Raw genomic sequence first — 16,747 nt, 5'->3', positions numbered from 1 at the left:
TGGGGCAGGTGTTTGCAGACCGCAGTGAAGGTCTGGAGGCTTTGGGTGCACAGGGAGGATGCATCTACACATGAGGATGGGGACAGAGCTCCAGAGAGCAATGGGCTCCATGTCCCAGGCTGGCTTGGTTCCCACTCCCCGCCCCTGGGAATAAGACGCCCCTGGGCACATACACAATCTCCAAAAAGACCAGGTAGGGCTCTCTTTCCAGCATTCAGGAGATCACGGCAGTGGTGATGGAGAAAGGTGTGATCAGGACGCCATGCACGTGGGAGACACATCCATATGGGCAAATGGCAGCTACATTAACTTCAGGTCATCTGGAACTCATCAGTTATACTCAAGAAAAGGCTCTGCGTCCTGCACAGTGTTTCCTCACCGACGTGCTGTTCCCTCCTCTCCACATTACATAGTGCCACTGTTTGTTCACGCAGACCAAACAAAGGAATAGGAAAAGTTCCCGTGTTTTCTCTTAAGAAGGAACATGGATCCATTGCTTGAACACTGAGATACGTAGGAGCCGGCCGCCACCTCAGGTTCAGTACCTGAGCACTGGAGGACAAGACGGAGACACCCCAAAGAATCATCACCATTAGGTGAAAATGATGTTCAACAAGTTACACAAATCAGACTGAGTTTGCAGACTTTACCTGGTAAACAATATGGGCAGGGAGAAGACTGACCCCTTGATGGATGGGAGCCTTCTTACCAGTATTTCTTTGAAAGCAGAGAGGTAACAGATGGGAAGAAGAATCATGAGTCCAAAAAGCATGGTTGAATGAGCTTCTTTCATAAAAATGGCCAAATCTTTACTTCTATATACAGCTTGTGCTGATTACCATGAAAATTCTCCACGTCTGTTTTATGGGGTGGTGAGAGAGGTCGTCTGGTGGGCAACGTGAATTTTTTTAAAAGTTGGTCTACCGGGGACGCCTGGGTGGCTCAGTTGGTTGGACGACTGCCTTCGGCTCAGGTCATGATCCTGGAATCCCGGGATCGAGTCCCGCATCGGGCTCCCAGCTCTGCGGGGAGTCTGCTTCTCCCTCTGACCTTCTCCTCGCTCATGCTCTCTCTCACTGCCTCTCTCTCAATAAATAAATAAAAAAAAAAACTTAAAAAAAAAAAAGTTGGTCTACCGTAGTGTAGAAATAATCACAGTTAACTAATGGCAGTGGGTTTTTGACGTCAGATCACTGTGTGTGTTAGAGTAAGTATATATGCACACACATTCATCAGTGGGTGTGTGCATCTACAGCTAGCCACCATCTATCTACCCATCCTTCTATCCATCCCTATTATCCATCTACCATTCATCTGTCCTTCCATCTGTATCATATCCATCCATCTATCATCTGTCCATCCATCTGTCCGTCCATCCTCTATCTGTCCATCATCTATCACCTGTTGATCCATCTATGGATCCACCCATCCATCATCTCTCCATCCATCTGTCCATCTATCCATCTTCTGTCCATCCATTTGTCCATCCATCTGTCCAACCATCCTCTATCTGTCCATCATCTATCACCTGTCTATCCATCTATGGCTCCACCCTTCCATCATCTCTCCATCCATCTGTCCATCCATCCTCTATCTACCCATCTGCCAATCACTTATCAATCTATCTATCACCCATCTATCCATCCATCTATTGTCACCTATTAAACATCCAAACCAGGAAGAGCCACAAACTCTACAAAGCTGAAAGTCTGGGACTGCAGAGAGAGGGCTAGGATATCAGAGATATAAATCATACCAAAGATCAATACATCAGTTATGAGACAACTCGCGACGATCCTGAGCCCCCTGAAAAGCTTTTCTTTATTGCATTAATTATTAAGATCCATGTGCTTCTGCTGATGGATGAGTGGAGGAAGCTCGGAGGTCATAAATTAAATGAGATCACTTGGCAAGAAGACGGGTACATGTTGAGACCATATGTCCCACGTGCTCTGCTCACGGGTGCATGTGGGGGCACGCAGGGGCATGTGGGCAATTGTGTACACATTCAGGGAGCCTGCCGTGTAGCTTTCTCAGATTGGGCTGTAAACGGCTCGGTCTGCATACCTCTCTCTCTGGGTGCCGTCAGATTATACATCTTTGTTGGAGGCTGTGTCTACACTGTGTTTTGTTCTCCATCTTTGAAAGAGTATGTGCTTGCGTGAGTCTGCCATGACATGTCCAGTTATGTAGTGGAGGCTGGTCAGGAAAGGAAAGATGTTGCTGCAGGGTATGGGACAAAGATGGGGGCTAGTCCTTAACCATAGTGTCTTCTGAGCATCCCAGGCTCAACGTGGGGCTTAGAAACACAGCCATGACCTATGTCCTCCTAGAGCTCATACTGTGTTGAGGCAACAAGACACAGTTTAGGGAACAGACCGCCATCATGGAACATGTAGTGAGCACCGATTAGAATCAGTCAAGCCATGGACAGGGCTGGTTCAGTTCCCCGCAAGGGCTGGGGGACATTAACCCGATCACGAAGGGGGCTTGCGCCGCATCTGATAATGGAGAAGAGGCTCTGTCGACAACACTTTTCACTGCAGGGGTTGTACTAAAAATGAAGGAAACCGTTAACCTAGAAACTGGTGTCACATAAATGTCGCTACTCGTAAAAATCCCCGAGCGTTGCCCGATCCTCTGATTCCCTCTGAGTGCTGGATTCCCAGCAGATGCCAACTTCTGGGCAGGTTTTCACCACTTCGATCCTTGTTTCTTTCCAGAGAAAAGAAACTCGTTCACCCTCTACCCGTTCTTCAAATTCAGTTGCATTAAATCCCACCTTTAACCACTCTTGCATTTTAGAACAAACAACAGTTGTATTGTTACAAAAGCTTCTAGTATGAAAATTGGGGAATTTGATCAATGATCCAACTGAGATCCAGAGAAACTGTAATGGCTGGAAAAATGGACATTTTCCCTTGTCAGATTTGGCACGTATCAACTGTCTTCTGAATTTAACAACTGCCCTTTTACATTTGCTTCCTAGGGACGCCATGAAAAAGCATCATGAAAGTGCCCTAAATCCAATGATGGGTGTCTTGATGAGAGATATAGACACAGACGAAAAGCCACGTGAACACAGAGGCAGAGACGGGAGGGACGTGGTCACCAGCCCAGGGACACCTGGACCCCAGAAGCTGGAAGAGGCAGGAAGGACGCTCCCCTCGAGCCTCTGGAGGGAGTATGACCCTGACTCACCTGGATCTCAGCAGCCCCGCCCCGCCTGGATCTCAGACGTCTGGTCTCCAGAACTGTAAGAGGATAAATTCCCATTGCTGTAAGTCTCACAGATTTGATCATTTATTGCTGTAGCCCTAGGGCCCTCGTACAGTTCATCGTGGACAGCCATCAAAGGAAAGAATGCTTTTATTGCTGGGAACAGCAGCCCTTTCCTAGAGAAGGGATCCTCTGTTGCTGGAGGGCTTGTGGACCATTTCGTCAGGTGTTAGAGGATCTGTCAGGTAGGTTTGCCTGTCCCCCAGCGGGGTTTGGAGGGAGCAGAGGAGACGCAGTTGTACAAGGATATGATGACAACCTAACACGTCAGTAAACATGTTTGCGCAATTCATTCCTGAGCCTGGAGATATGTTCTGACTTAGTGCGTATCAGGGAAAAGAAAAAAACACACACACACATACAACAAAACATTTGGGAACACCTCGAGGGTGTTCCTTAGAGAAACAGGAGCTGAACCAAAACTGGATATCCTCTTTTTCTGTACTTCCCTGCTGTTTCTGAAGTGGCTGATTCCATGTGTATTTCTTTTTGCTCGATAGGTTATGACAGAGAGAGATTCTGATGGGTTCCTTTTGGGGAAATATTTTTTTTTTTACTCACATGAAATCAGATTATCTTCTTCTCATAAAACACCTGAGCAGGAAAAACTCCTGGATGGCTTTTGGCAACAGCTCCATGACGCAGATGGTTTCTTCTGTCAGCAAATGGTCAGGGGGTTCCCTGGGGCTTAGATCTTGGCTCTCAGTTTTCTTCCAAAATACTCAAACCTCACCCTCAGGAAGATGTGGCTGATGTGCTTGCCAAGGATACACATGGGTCTCGCCTTCGAGAAACTGGTCTCCTTGCTGTCCTCCCAGGGTTCTATGGGGGAGGGCATACTATGTCTACCGACGGGAGGCACATGACACTCCGTTGTGTGGGCAGCCACTGCCCATCACCGGTTCACCAAGGTTGATTCTCCTAGACGAGCCTTCTCATATGAGAGATGTATCTGGACAGGGGGAGGTGCAGGTTCCCTAAACACACACACTCTGTCTGACCTGTGCCATGCGGTTCTCCAACCCTCCCCACCTGTCATATTTCTTTATCCCTCCAGAGCCCTTCTGAAACTGCTTCAGAACCTCACCTCTGTGTCTTTTAGTGGCCACGAGACCCTTGGGACAACAGCTTTTGAGGCCAAGGTTCTCCCCCTCATTGGATCAAGAGTTGAATTATCACCCAACCTTCCATTCTCATCTCTGAGTAACTGTACTCGTGCTTGGTTATTCTTTTCAAGCCTGCTTTCTGTTTCTTTAATCACCTCTGTGAATTCACTCTCAGACGTCTCCAAGTGGTTCCGAGGCTCCTTCCATTACAAACTCGTGGCGGAAAGAACAAAGTCGATATGTAGGGCTTCTGCCTAGTGTTTCTGTGAAGCCAGGGACTTCGTTTAACGAAGGTAGGGAAACTCTTGACAAACTGGAAATAACGAAATGTGGGCTATGCCTTGAACACATGCGATCTATGTCTCTAAGCACTTTCTTCTGTTTTAGAAATACCTTCAGTGTGGCTTCTAAGGCCCATCCCCAAAGCCTTCTCTTGAGTCATGACTGAAGACTAACAAGAAGATTTTCGTAGAAAATAAGCTTATCCAAGGGGTTTGTGAGCATATCAATGAGCTTATCAGTAGGGTGTACCAGGGGGGTTTATTTAAAATTCTGGCCATGAGGTTTAACTGTGGTAGCCTGTGTGCAAAATGGCGGCCATAGTTCCCATCTTTGCTGCTGTTCCTGACCAGAAAGGCACATGTACATCAAGGTCTTTTTCATCTTGCTGGAGACCTTCCACCAACACACAAGGTGTCTCCTCTTAAAGGATGGGAGATCTTCCCAGGTCCCAGCTGCCCCAGCAACATTGACTAAGACCCACCCAGAGAAGCAAGGCTATCCTAGTCACTGTGAGCCCAGCCAGCGCACTGGTGCTTGAGGCAAAATAAAGTCCCCCTGTTTTAAGCTATGGAGTTCTCGGGCCATTTATTACATTAGCAAATGTTAGCTATCACATATACCTTTTTCTCTGTAGCTTGCCACCCCCACATCTTGATTTCAATCTTTGTAATGCAGAAAAACGTGGACTGAACCTAGGGAAACACGTGCGTTGGAATGTGCACACATTTAACACCAAGTTAGCGCCTATAAATGGGGTCTCAAGAAAGTGGGTATCTGAAATGACTTTTGCTACTCTAGACACAGAAAGAATCCGAAGTTGTGGATCCCATCACAGAAAATCTATTCACTGAGCCAACATCTTTGCACTCCACGTTGGCAATGAATCCTTTCTGAGAGGATGCGTTAGCCTCTATTAAAAAAAAAAAAAAGTAGCTCCTATCTGCTAATATGCAAATATATAAATATTCAATTAGTGGGTATAGATAAACAAGATGTGAACCTTAATATAAAGAGCTTTTTAGAAGTGTATAGTTGATTAAAGACTGTATTTACTGGAATTTTATAAATCCCCCCAGTGTGTTATAAATTAATAATTTGCTATATTTATTTGTGCGCTGTCTATGTAATTCAGTCAATTATTAATGAATACATTTATTGTGTATAAATAATAAAATTTCCGTCTCATAATACAACCGATGCTTCATGTTATTATACTGGGAATAGCCCATAAATAATGAAATAAAGGTAAAGTAAATAACAGTATGGGAGCTTCCGAGCACTTGTTTATCTTCAAATGTTTCAAAGGAAAAGCCAGGGGAGTGGCTGGAACGGTGGTCCTTACACACTCACGGTCTGAATGAGTAAAGGACAAGGGCAAACTGACCACAGAGTCACACAGAATGGACTTGCATGGACATTTTAAATGTTTCTTCAGGATCCACCAAAACTGGAACCCACATGGGAGAGAATGAGGCCAAGTCTAGTCCAGAGACCTGACCAACACAGAGCTGGTAAGTCCAGAAGAATTGTCTAGAAGCAAATGGAACCAAATGTCCAAACAATGGAAAATGGGATACTTATCATGATTTAAGCATATCCGACGGACGGGGGAGAAAACCATAAAATCTCCACGTGATACTTACATGCACTATGAGTCACGAGGCCAGCCCTGTGGCTCAGGGTCCTTGGATTTTCATCCTTCATCTCCTTAAGAATATGGCTGAATATTGTGTCTATTGATGAGTGACTCTGGAAACAAAGCAATTTTACATTTTATCTACTGTGGGCTCAACTCCCTGATGATGAAGAGAAACGAGCTTGCATTCTTACAGGAATAATTAGGATTTCTTAGGTTGAGAGACTTTGTAGTTAAAGGGGCTTAAAAATAATAAAGCAATCTTGAAATCCAGACAAGCTACTTAAAAAGACAGCCACTCTGTGACTCATACGATTTCCTGGTCCAGACCAAGAGTCATTGCATGTCACGCAGCAGAGTTGTGCCGATAAAACTTTATTTACAAACACAGGCAGAGGGCCAGATTTGCCCCTATGTTATACCTGCTATTGGACACAAGGCTCTAAAAATGCATTTTTGTTTATTTGGTTCTGCCTTTTCGATGTTTAAGGAACTTTAAATTTTTAGATTTTTTTTTAACTTTTAGTTTAATTTTCTAAATGCTATGTTTCAATTGGGGTGAAATTCGCATCATAGAAACATAACTATTTTGAAGTGAACAACTCAGGAGCAGTTAACACACTCACCATCTTGTGCAAACTCCACCTCTGTTTGGTTCCAGAACATTCTCATGTCCCCCCAAAAAGAGATCCCATATCCATCAAAGGGTAGGGGAATATGCCACCTGGGAATGGGGTCATGGGAGTTTGGGATGAGCCCTGGCCCCAGAATTGTCATCTTTGGCATATGGAATAGTTCGAGTTGTAGGCACTTGACACCAGCAGATGCAGGAGAGACTTTCTCTCTGAACTTACCTGCCTCCTCTTCCCCCAAAAGGGAACTGATTATCAGCAATGCCCTCATGGGGTATCATCAGCTAGGAAGGTGGACGCTGGTCACAGCAGAGGACACGGGTGTCAACCACACAGGTAGACATTGTCACAAGTCATATAAATGGGATCACACATGATGTGGATTTTGGCATCTCCTTCTGTCCCTGAGCATCGTGTTTTCCAGAACCATCCGCATGGTAGCAGAGGTCAGAGCTCCGTTCCTTTTCATGGCTGAGTAGTATTCCATTTTACAGACGCATCACCTTTTTTGTTTTATCCACCCGTGGATGGCAGGAAATGCTTTGGACAATAAGACAGTTTCCACACAGTCTGGTGAGAATCACATTGTCAAGGTCTGGGGACAAGCTCTTATTTTCAGCTCATGACAACAAAACACAGGAAGCCAAGCATGGATAGAAACCAGAAGAAGGTGGCCCCGATACTGTCTTTCTGGTTGCTTTTTGATGACAGAGGCTTCCCTCGCCTTTAATGGATTAAAGAAGAAGGAGCAGCCATCACGCAACACTGGAGATAGAAGGTTGGTCAAGGCAGAGCCCCCTGAATGGGACAGGGTCCCAGAAAGATGGCGCTTCCTACTGCACCCATCTGAGCAAGTTCAATGCTCCAACATTTTGTTTCAATGTGGGGGCATCTTTCCATCGTCCACTGGCCACGACTAAAATTAAGGACTTTGTTAATTCACTGTGGGTCCCCAAAGGGTTTGCTGCTCACATGCAGTGCATTTCCTTCCCGTCCTGTGCTAAGTGCGCTCACTTCCCCCAAAAGGAATGAGCCAGCTTTGTCACAAGCACACGCAAGAGAGCATTTTACTGTGTGATGCTGACGAGGGGCCCACACAGCACAGAACGTGAGCGTTCACTCTTATGCATGTTGACAGAAACAGCTCTTCCAGACGCTAGACCTACTCTTTTCTGAAGTTTATTAGTGGCTGTGTTGTCACAGATTAAATTCCTCTTTGCCCAGAGATCTGTTTCTGTGTCCTAGGCTGGGAGGTGGCAGTTCCAGCTTTTATACAAAGACTCGTCGCGATAGAGGAGTGGTCCCAGCCTATAGGGAGCGGGGGGGGGGGGGGTCATTCTGTTCCCAGGGGACAGTTGGCAAAGTGCAGAGACGTTTGGGGGTGATGTGACTGGGGAGATGGAACTGGTATCTGGTGGTGGGAGACCAGAGATGCTGCTTATCGCCCTACAGTGCATAGGACGCCCCACCTCAGAGAGTTACCCACGCAAGATCAGGAGAGCTGAAGCTGAGAAGTTGTGACCTGGCATGAGGACACCGTCTGTCTGTCTGTCTTTCCGTCTATCTATCCATCCATCCATCATATCTATCCATCCATCCACCATATCTTTCATATATATGTATGTATCTATCCATCCATCATATCTGTCTATCTATACATCCATCATACCTATGTATCCATCATCTATCTATCATCTATCTATCCATCCATCATACCTATCCATCCATCATTTCTCTATCTATCTACCCATCATATCTATCTATCTATGTATCATCTATGTATCATCAGTCTATCTATCTATACATCCATCATATCTATCTATCCATCATCTATAATGTATCTATTTATCCATTCATCTATTATCTATCTCTCCATCTATCCATCATATCTATCTATCCATCCATCATACCTATCCATCCATCATTTCTCTATCTATCTACCCATCATATCTATCTATCTATCATCTATCTATGTATCATCAATCTATCTATACATCCATCATACCTATCTATCCATCATCTATCATGTATCTATCTATCCATTCATCTATCATCTATCTCTCCATCTATCCATCATATCTATCTATCCATCTATCATCCATCCATCCATCCACCCATCCATCATATCTATCTAAAATCTATCAATCATCTATCTATCCATCCATTCTATCTATCTATCTATCTATCACCTAACTAACCATCCATCATATCTATCTGTCATCTATCTATCCTCTATCATCATCCATCCACTGTATCTATCATGTATATATGTATCTATCCACCCATCATGTCTATCTATCCATCCATCATATCTGTCTATCTGTCTGTCTATCCATCCATCATATCAATCCATCTATCATCTATCCAACCATCCAACCATCATATCCATCATATATCTATCTATCTATCTATCCATCCATCTATCTATCTATCCATCCACCCATCCATCTATCCATCCATCCATCCATCCATCCATCCATCCATCCATCCATCATATCTATCTCTGTGTCCATTTATCTATATATGGCCATGATTGGCAACCAGGATGATTGTGTCGCTGGGAGACACTCTGCAATGTTTAGGGGAATTTTTTTCTTGTCGCTATTGGGAGGTTGTTCCTGGCAGGTGGTCAGTGGAGACCAGAGATGCCGCTGACTGCCCTAGAGTGCACAGGATGCCCCACATCAGAGAGTTGCCCAGCCCCAGGTGTCTACGGCACTTGTGTTGAAAAGCCCTGAACCAGACAAATATTTTGCCTCCTGGTCCTAGAATGGGCAACTCCCCACAAGGCTCCTTTCTTACCACCCTCTCTGAGTTTTGACTGTCACGCCGTGCCCTAAATACACGCTTCTGATTCATAGCAACTACCGTGCACTCAGGCGTGAAGCCCCCTCCAGGTCTTTGGGGAAACATTAACCAAGAAGACACTGAATTGATTGTCAGGGGCTCAGCACAAATGGGGCCTCTAGGACTCTCTGGGGCTTTAGGAGGTCACCACAGCTGCCCCCAGGGGCCATAAGCATTGTGAGGAGGACAAAAAGACCAGAGGGACCCTGCAGAGACCAGCTGGGCAGGGGGTCCTGCCTTTGTGCGGGAGGCCTTTCGTATTCAAATATGCCTCCTTTTCCGGGGGCCCAGCCTCTCCACACACGCTGTCCCTTGGATGGGCCCTTTGCCAGCCTGTGGGCACAACCCCCAGACTCAGGGGAATCTTACAGAGCTTCCTCAGGCCAGTCTGCTTTCCCAGCAGAAGCTCTAGGCACGCCTCTTACGCTGCACCAAGTTGCGCCTCTTGGCTGGGAGGGTTTCGGACTCCCCAGCCTCTGGAGAGAGGGGTTCACGGGCCACCCAGTGCCTCCTGTCTCCACCGCATCCTGGCTTCCCACGCGCCCGGGGACTCCAGGCTGGGTGAAACCCAGCGCCTGCTGACAGAGGAAACCGGCAGCCCCAGACAGGGCCAGCAGCCCACACTTGGACCGTCTGCCTTGCAGAAGCTGCCCATTCCATTGGGCAAATCCCTGCCTCTAAATGAGGCTCGGCCACAAGCCTTTGATCGTCATTTGCTCTCAAACGCTGTGTTTTTATCTCCTGCCCCCTCCGAACTCACCAACGATTGCTGTTTCAACGGGCCTTCAAAGAACACCAATTAGGCGGGCGCGTCGATTCCCCGTCTCCGACCACGCTGTCTAAAGGATGTCTCCGCTTCCTTCCGAGGCTGCTTGCCGTACCACGCGCGGAGCCCAGATTCCAAGGGTTGGCCTTTTGCAAGTCTGCCCGTTAATGAGAAAAACGTCATGCGCTTGGCAGTGTTTTGCTGCCTTTGTCATCTCTCCGAGTCAAAACACAGACCGATTACCTGAGAGCGCTCCGACGGGGAGACGTTTTAATCGTGCACAGAGCGTTGTGACTCTGGACTTATGCACATCACTGATGTTGAATTTAGGGGCCTGGGCCAGGTGGCTTAGGAAGAAGGCAGGGTTTATGGTGCCTGACCTGGAGGGAGGCATGGCACATATTCAAAGACTGACATACTGTCAGGCGTGTGTCATATGGGAAGATGTGTGGGTTTAAGGATGGGGGAAGACAGGACGTGGCTGTTCCCTGACTCCTTGAACTGAATGTGAATTTATCGGGTGTCTACTCTGTGATGGACTTTGCGGGGAGCACAGTGACAGCAGGGCCTCCAATCCCTAGTTGGGGTGACTGGGAGTGCCCTGGTGACGGGGTGTGGGGCAGTCCACCTGAAAATATAGCACCTGGGCACATTGCGTATTTTAAGCCAAAGGAGTTTGAGAAAATGACATGGCCGAGCAGGTCACTCTGACCTTGTCTTCTTTTTCCTGAAATGGGTTGTAGGACCCCCATGTGGGAGGAGAAGACCATCCTTATCCCTGAGATAGGGGGTCATGGAGACAGAATCCCAAGATACAGGCCATGCTAGTTTCCCACCACTTGCCCCATGTCACTCACACTCCTTAAGCTGTCCACCCACTCCTCCCCAAAGCCAGCACCAAACACCTGTGTCTTCCATTTCCCTACAAAGTCTCCCGTGTCCCAGAAAATGTATACTCTGTGCGTCTGTATGTGTCTCTCCTGATCACGTGTCCTTGTGAGGTTAATGTTTAGATCCAGGTGGGGATGCCAAGAGCCTCCAGGAACACCTTTTCCCCCATCAGAGTGGTCAGCTGGGAGCTTTGAGACACATCGGTCACACTGAGGGATTCTGGGCTGCATTGCTCTGGGGTGCTGCCTGTGGTGTATATTTCCACAGACTCCCCAGACCCTTCTCCCGTGCATCAGAGTTGAGATCTTCTAAGCCCATTAAGTAGAAGTGTCCCCAGAGTAGGACAAGAGGAGTGCCTCTCTGTGCCTCAGTTTCCCCATCTTCAAGTGTGGATTAACTAAAGGGAGGCATGCATGGGAGAGTTTGGAACATGGCAAACATGGTTGGATGCATGCTCTTGTTATGGCCGCCATATTTGTCAGTTGTGATCAGAAGGACTTTCTAGGGTTATGAGGTTTGCTCCAAGGTAATACGCAGATGGGTTTAGAGCAGCACCACAGCACTCTGAATAGAGCGGTGGGAGAGAAAGGAGGATGTGGGCAGGCACACTTTATAGGAATGGTGTGACATCTTGGGTGGCAATGACATGACAAGGACTACTTGACATTGAGTAAGGTTGGAGGGCAAAGTGGGGCCAGCCAACAGAGGTTCAAGGTGGTTGGGGGTACGGGGTGGATCTGTCAGCCTACACAGCCCTACATGGAACAATAGCATCATTGGAGCTGGCTTGGGGACATGAGTGGGGCAGTGGCATGTGAGATGGATGAGATAGATAGGGCAGTGGGGAGAAGGCTTTCCAAAGAGCTTTGAAGGAGAGCCAGGCAAAGACGTGATTGCTAAGAGAGTAGAAATGGGGCAACACCAGAAAAGACACCTGTAAAATGGGTCTATACAATGAATTCTCTGAACATCCTGAAAGTAGAGACATTGGAAGAATCCACGTTGATGGAAAGAACCAGGCTATGGTTGAGTTAAGACTGTTGGGTAGTTTTCGATGAATGCCCCGAGACAAAAGACAAACGCGAGGTCTAATTTTCAGAAGGTAGACAAGATTAGGATGACTGCTGGTGAAACCACTGGATTCTAGACAGCAGGGAAATAAATAGTTATTGTGGAATCTGAGAACACATTTCCTTGAACAAGGATAAAAGGAATATAGGAACTAGGAATCAGTAAATGGGGCAAACTATTATGAAAAAAAAAATAATGGCAGTAGAAACAGTGTCCATATGATGGAGATATAAAATGCAGAACATATTAAAGGGTCGTGCCGTCGTTGCAACAAAATATAAAATGCCTGGGAGTGAATTTTATAAGAAACGTACTGGAGCTTTTGAAACCAAGACCCTGAAAAGTTTTACTGATACACATAAAAGAATATTTAAACAGAGAAGCATGTTGCCTTTCTGGATATAAAGGTTTAATGTATAAATAAATCAATATTTCCCAAATTTAAATATAGGCTTACTCCTTCCAGGAATTTTTTTTTTCTTTTAAGCGTAGAAAGAGCAGAGTGATTTCAACATGTTGCTGCAAGGATGACTTGGTGAAAACCTGTCGCCATTTTGGTAAAAAGAATGAACAGAGGGAGCATACATTAGCAGACAATAAAACCCTTTATAAAGACATAATAAATGGAAGCAGTAAGGGGCTCGCACACGAAAAGACAGATCCGTGACGATGAAGAAATACACCAAGAGTTTATGATGTGACAAAAGCGGTTTTTCTAATTCAATCCATGAAAAAAAAAAATTCAAGAGGTGTCTGGGTGGCTCAGTTGGTTCAGTGTCTGACTCTTGATTTCTGCTCAGGTCAGGATCTCAGGGTTGTGGGTTCAAGACCCCCTTAGGCTCTACCTTAAAAAAAAAATTCGAGATTTCTGTGTGTCGCAAAGTATGCAGAAAATTAAAGGGGAACGTGAGGAAAAACATATAGAAAATACGTTATATACCAAAAGACATCATTAATACATAAAGGATTGTTTCAAGTCACAGATAAAGTTCCCCTATTAAAGAAAAAGTCAAAGGACATGGCACCAATGACCAATAACCAAAAAGAAAATGTTTGACTTTGGTAAAACACTAGAAAAATACTGTCTTTAAAACAATGGGACCCCACTGCAGTGTTCCACAATGATACAACCAGTGTGCAATGCTCCGCAGAAGGTGCTATAGGATTAGGACCATCTTCGGGGAGAAGGCGTGGTTGGGTAATCAGAGGCTTTAAAAAGGTCCCCCGACTCTTGGATCCAAAAACTGCATCTCTACTAAGCACTGTGAAGTTAAACCAAAAACAGCAATAAGAACACAGCAAAATTGTGCAAAAGCCAATATTTGAAGAGCTATGGATGGTCTGTGCGAAATGTTCAGTCCTTTTGGCATCTCTTACTGGGAGTGTATAAAAAAAGTAGAATTCTTAAAAAACAACAAAGTCTACTACCCAAAGGAGTTTTGAGTTTGCACGCAGGACTGCGGTTGACCCCATCGTGACCAAGCTTGAGGACTGATTGGTATGAGGCGTTGGGAAGGTGGGCCGCATCTGGGACCCTGGGGGAACGGTGGTCTGGATACGTGGAAGAGGGAAACATAGGCAGAAGAGGCAGAAGTTGACAGCTACCAGGCTGAGATAGAGCTCTGGTGACCCCAGATGGGACCATTCACAGGTCAGTGGCACGTGAAGAACAAATGTATGTCCACACAAAGCCCCACCCAGAGACAGCAAGTCCAAAGTGATATGGCCACACCCATCTAGAACAATGGCCAGAGTCAGCAACGATGCCTTCCTTTCCACAGCCTACTAGATGGACAGAAGTACCAGCAGAGCAAGGAGAAAAGCACATTCCAACATGGAGAACAAATGCATCCCAGATCTCTGGGAACACGGGTATCCCAGTCTTGCTCTGAGGTGAAGTCAAGGACTTCATGGTTGGCATTTGAGTTTCTGCCATGGATGGAAATTTTACTTGCAGAGCTTTCCTGGACTCGGGGGCAGAGGAAAGACGAATTGCACAAGTTCCCACTGATGGTAAAGGCGTGTTCTAGTCTCCATCCTAGAATGGGGAGCCAAGAGGAGAACCTAATTGTCTGACCTTCAAAGGACCAAAATGGCGGTGGGAGAGAGGGCATGAACAACTAGGGAGACACAAGCAAACAAGAAGGAAGGGGAATGGAAGGAGGGAGTTCCCACCAGCCCTGCTGGAAGGAGAGACACCAGAAGGCACATCCAGCATCCAGTGGACAGCGTCCTTATGAGGTATGGGTATGGATACTGATACCTGTACGCCTGTGGAGAATCATAGTTATCACAGCAAAGTGTGCCTCAACGGAGCTTGCCTGAACATGGGGTTTTTTAAAAGATGGAAGGGAGCCAAATGACCTTCCTCATCCAAGCTGGCTGTCCCGCCATGCTGTGTCTGTGGGGGAAGCATGTTGTGTCTATGGACATGGCAGTGGGAGATGCACGGGACACTGCTAGAGTCTCCACGTGTCCTGGAGAATGTCTGTTCTGTTCTGGTTTGTTTTTGTTCTTCTTCTTTTTTTTTTTTTCCTTTTATTTTTTTAGGCGGCCATGCCCTACCAGAGGCAGGGGGAAATGCAGTTAAAATAACGCATTTCTGAAGGCAGTTTTTGGAGTTTTCAAGAGCGACCTTTGTATGGACCATAAATATAAAATTCATATGTGCTTGGCTTCCTGCCTATAATTACCTACCCGAAGGTTCAGCGTTTAAATGAAATTCGCTACGTAGCAAGAGATGGCATCATGGTAGGACCTGGCTGGCTGCCCCCTGGTCTCCAGACATGCATGGGATGGAGATCCACTTTCCCATGGCCAAGACCAACACCGTGCGGAGCCCAGATACACTTGATTCTGAATCTCGCTGCAAGACGGTTGGGTTTTTGTTGTTTTTTTAATCCTCCTGGTGGAATGTCTCCTTCTTCCCCGTGGGCTGAGGTTGGAGCGGCGGCAAGCAGTCAGGGGAACATGGGAAGGAAGCAACACAAGGACACGCCCTTCGGAATCCCCCGACTTGATCTCAACTGATGCGAGGGAAGCCGCGTTGGGTATTTCCAGCCCGGAGGTGTAGAGGCCACTCATGATTGGTAATTATTGGCCTGCCTCTGACAAGAGTACCCTTCCTCCCCAGAGGTGAACGATCTCCTGGGGTGGATAGAGTTGGGGGAAGATAGATGATCCCATGACTCTGCTTCCTTGCGTTCCAAATTTTCCCGGAGAAGCTCTAATGACCGAAGGTCCTGTCCAAGAATGTCTGTATCTATTCTAGTCACTGGACGTGCTTCCATCATTTCCTCCAGCTGGATACGCTCATGTTCTCAAGTTTCCCCTCGGATTCCAGAGACGTTGGGTCCTGTGCTCCTTTCCCAAGTTCAACGGGCAGGACTGACCGGCAGGGACAGTGCCATATTCGTCTGTGCACGTCGAGAGCCGGGGAATGGCAGAAAACAGACACCGTGCACCAGCGAGCCATCACTAACGTCTTTCAAAGGGTCGCCGACGGTCTGGCAAATCAACGTAATTCTAATGGATGTTTCTGTCTGCTCTACAAATAAGGCTGAGCCATGTGTTCCAAATTTTTTTCTCCCCTCTTTTCCTCTGCCTATAATTTTTCGACTTTTTTTTTTCCTTCTTCTTCTTGGCTTAGTTGTTGAGACAGAGCTAAATCAAACTAATTCTCGAGGAGTACAAATTCCGGGTTAATCGGAATCTGCTCTTGTTAAGATAAAAAGTGTGCAACATCTGGTCTTGATTTGCAGGGAGCCCTTTGGAAAGGGCTGTGCTGGGGAGTAGCTGTGTTGCTGGTGCCATCTGGTGTAGCCTGGGGCATGCAGAGCCCACAGGAGGGTGAGCGTGAACGTGAGCCCTGGGGGTCCCCCACAGCCCCCGAGGGGTGCATTGTAGGGGCAGGCTCAAGACGGGGCATCACCCCCGGGACCGACGGTTGCCAGTTCCCTTCGTGGGCAGCCTGTAGGACCAGGGTCCTGTTGCTCACCTACAACGAGCCTTCCTACAGAGGGACGAGGCTCCTGTGTCTGCCTCCTGGTGAGATTCTAACCGTGAAACCAGAAGGTGTTGAGAAGAAAGCTACGAAATCAAAGGATATCTTTCAGATTTGATAATCTGACAGACAAAAGTCGATAGAAAGTCTCTTTGGTGTCGATCAACGTACGTGCCCACCGTGTGGTTTCCCAGCTCATTTTTGTAAGACGCTGACCCGTCCCAGTGCATCTGG

Source organism: Lutra lutra, chromosome X (genome assembly GCF_902655055.1).
Source record: "Lutra lutra chromosome X, mLutLut1.2, whole genome shotgun sequence".
Lineage (NCBI taxonomy): Eukaryota > Metazoa > Chordata > Mammalia > Carnivora > Mustelidae > Lutra > Lutra lutra.
Note: the sequence above shows the minus strand (reverse complement) of the source record.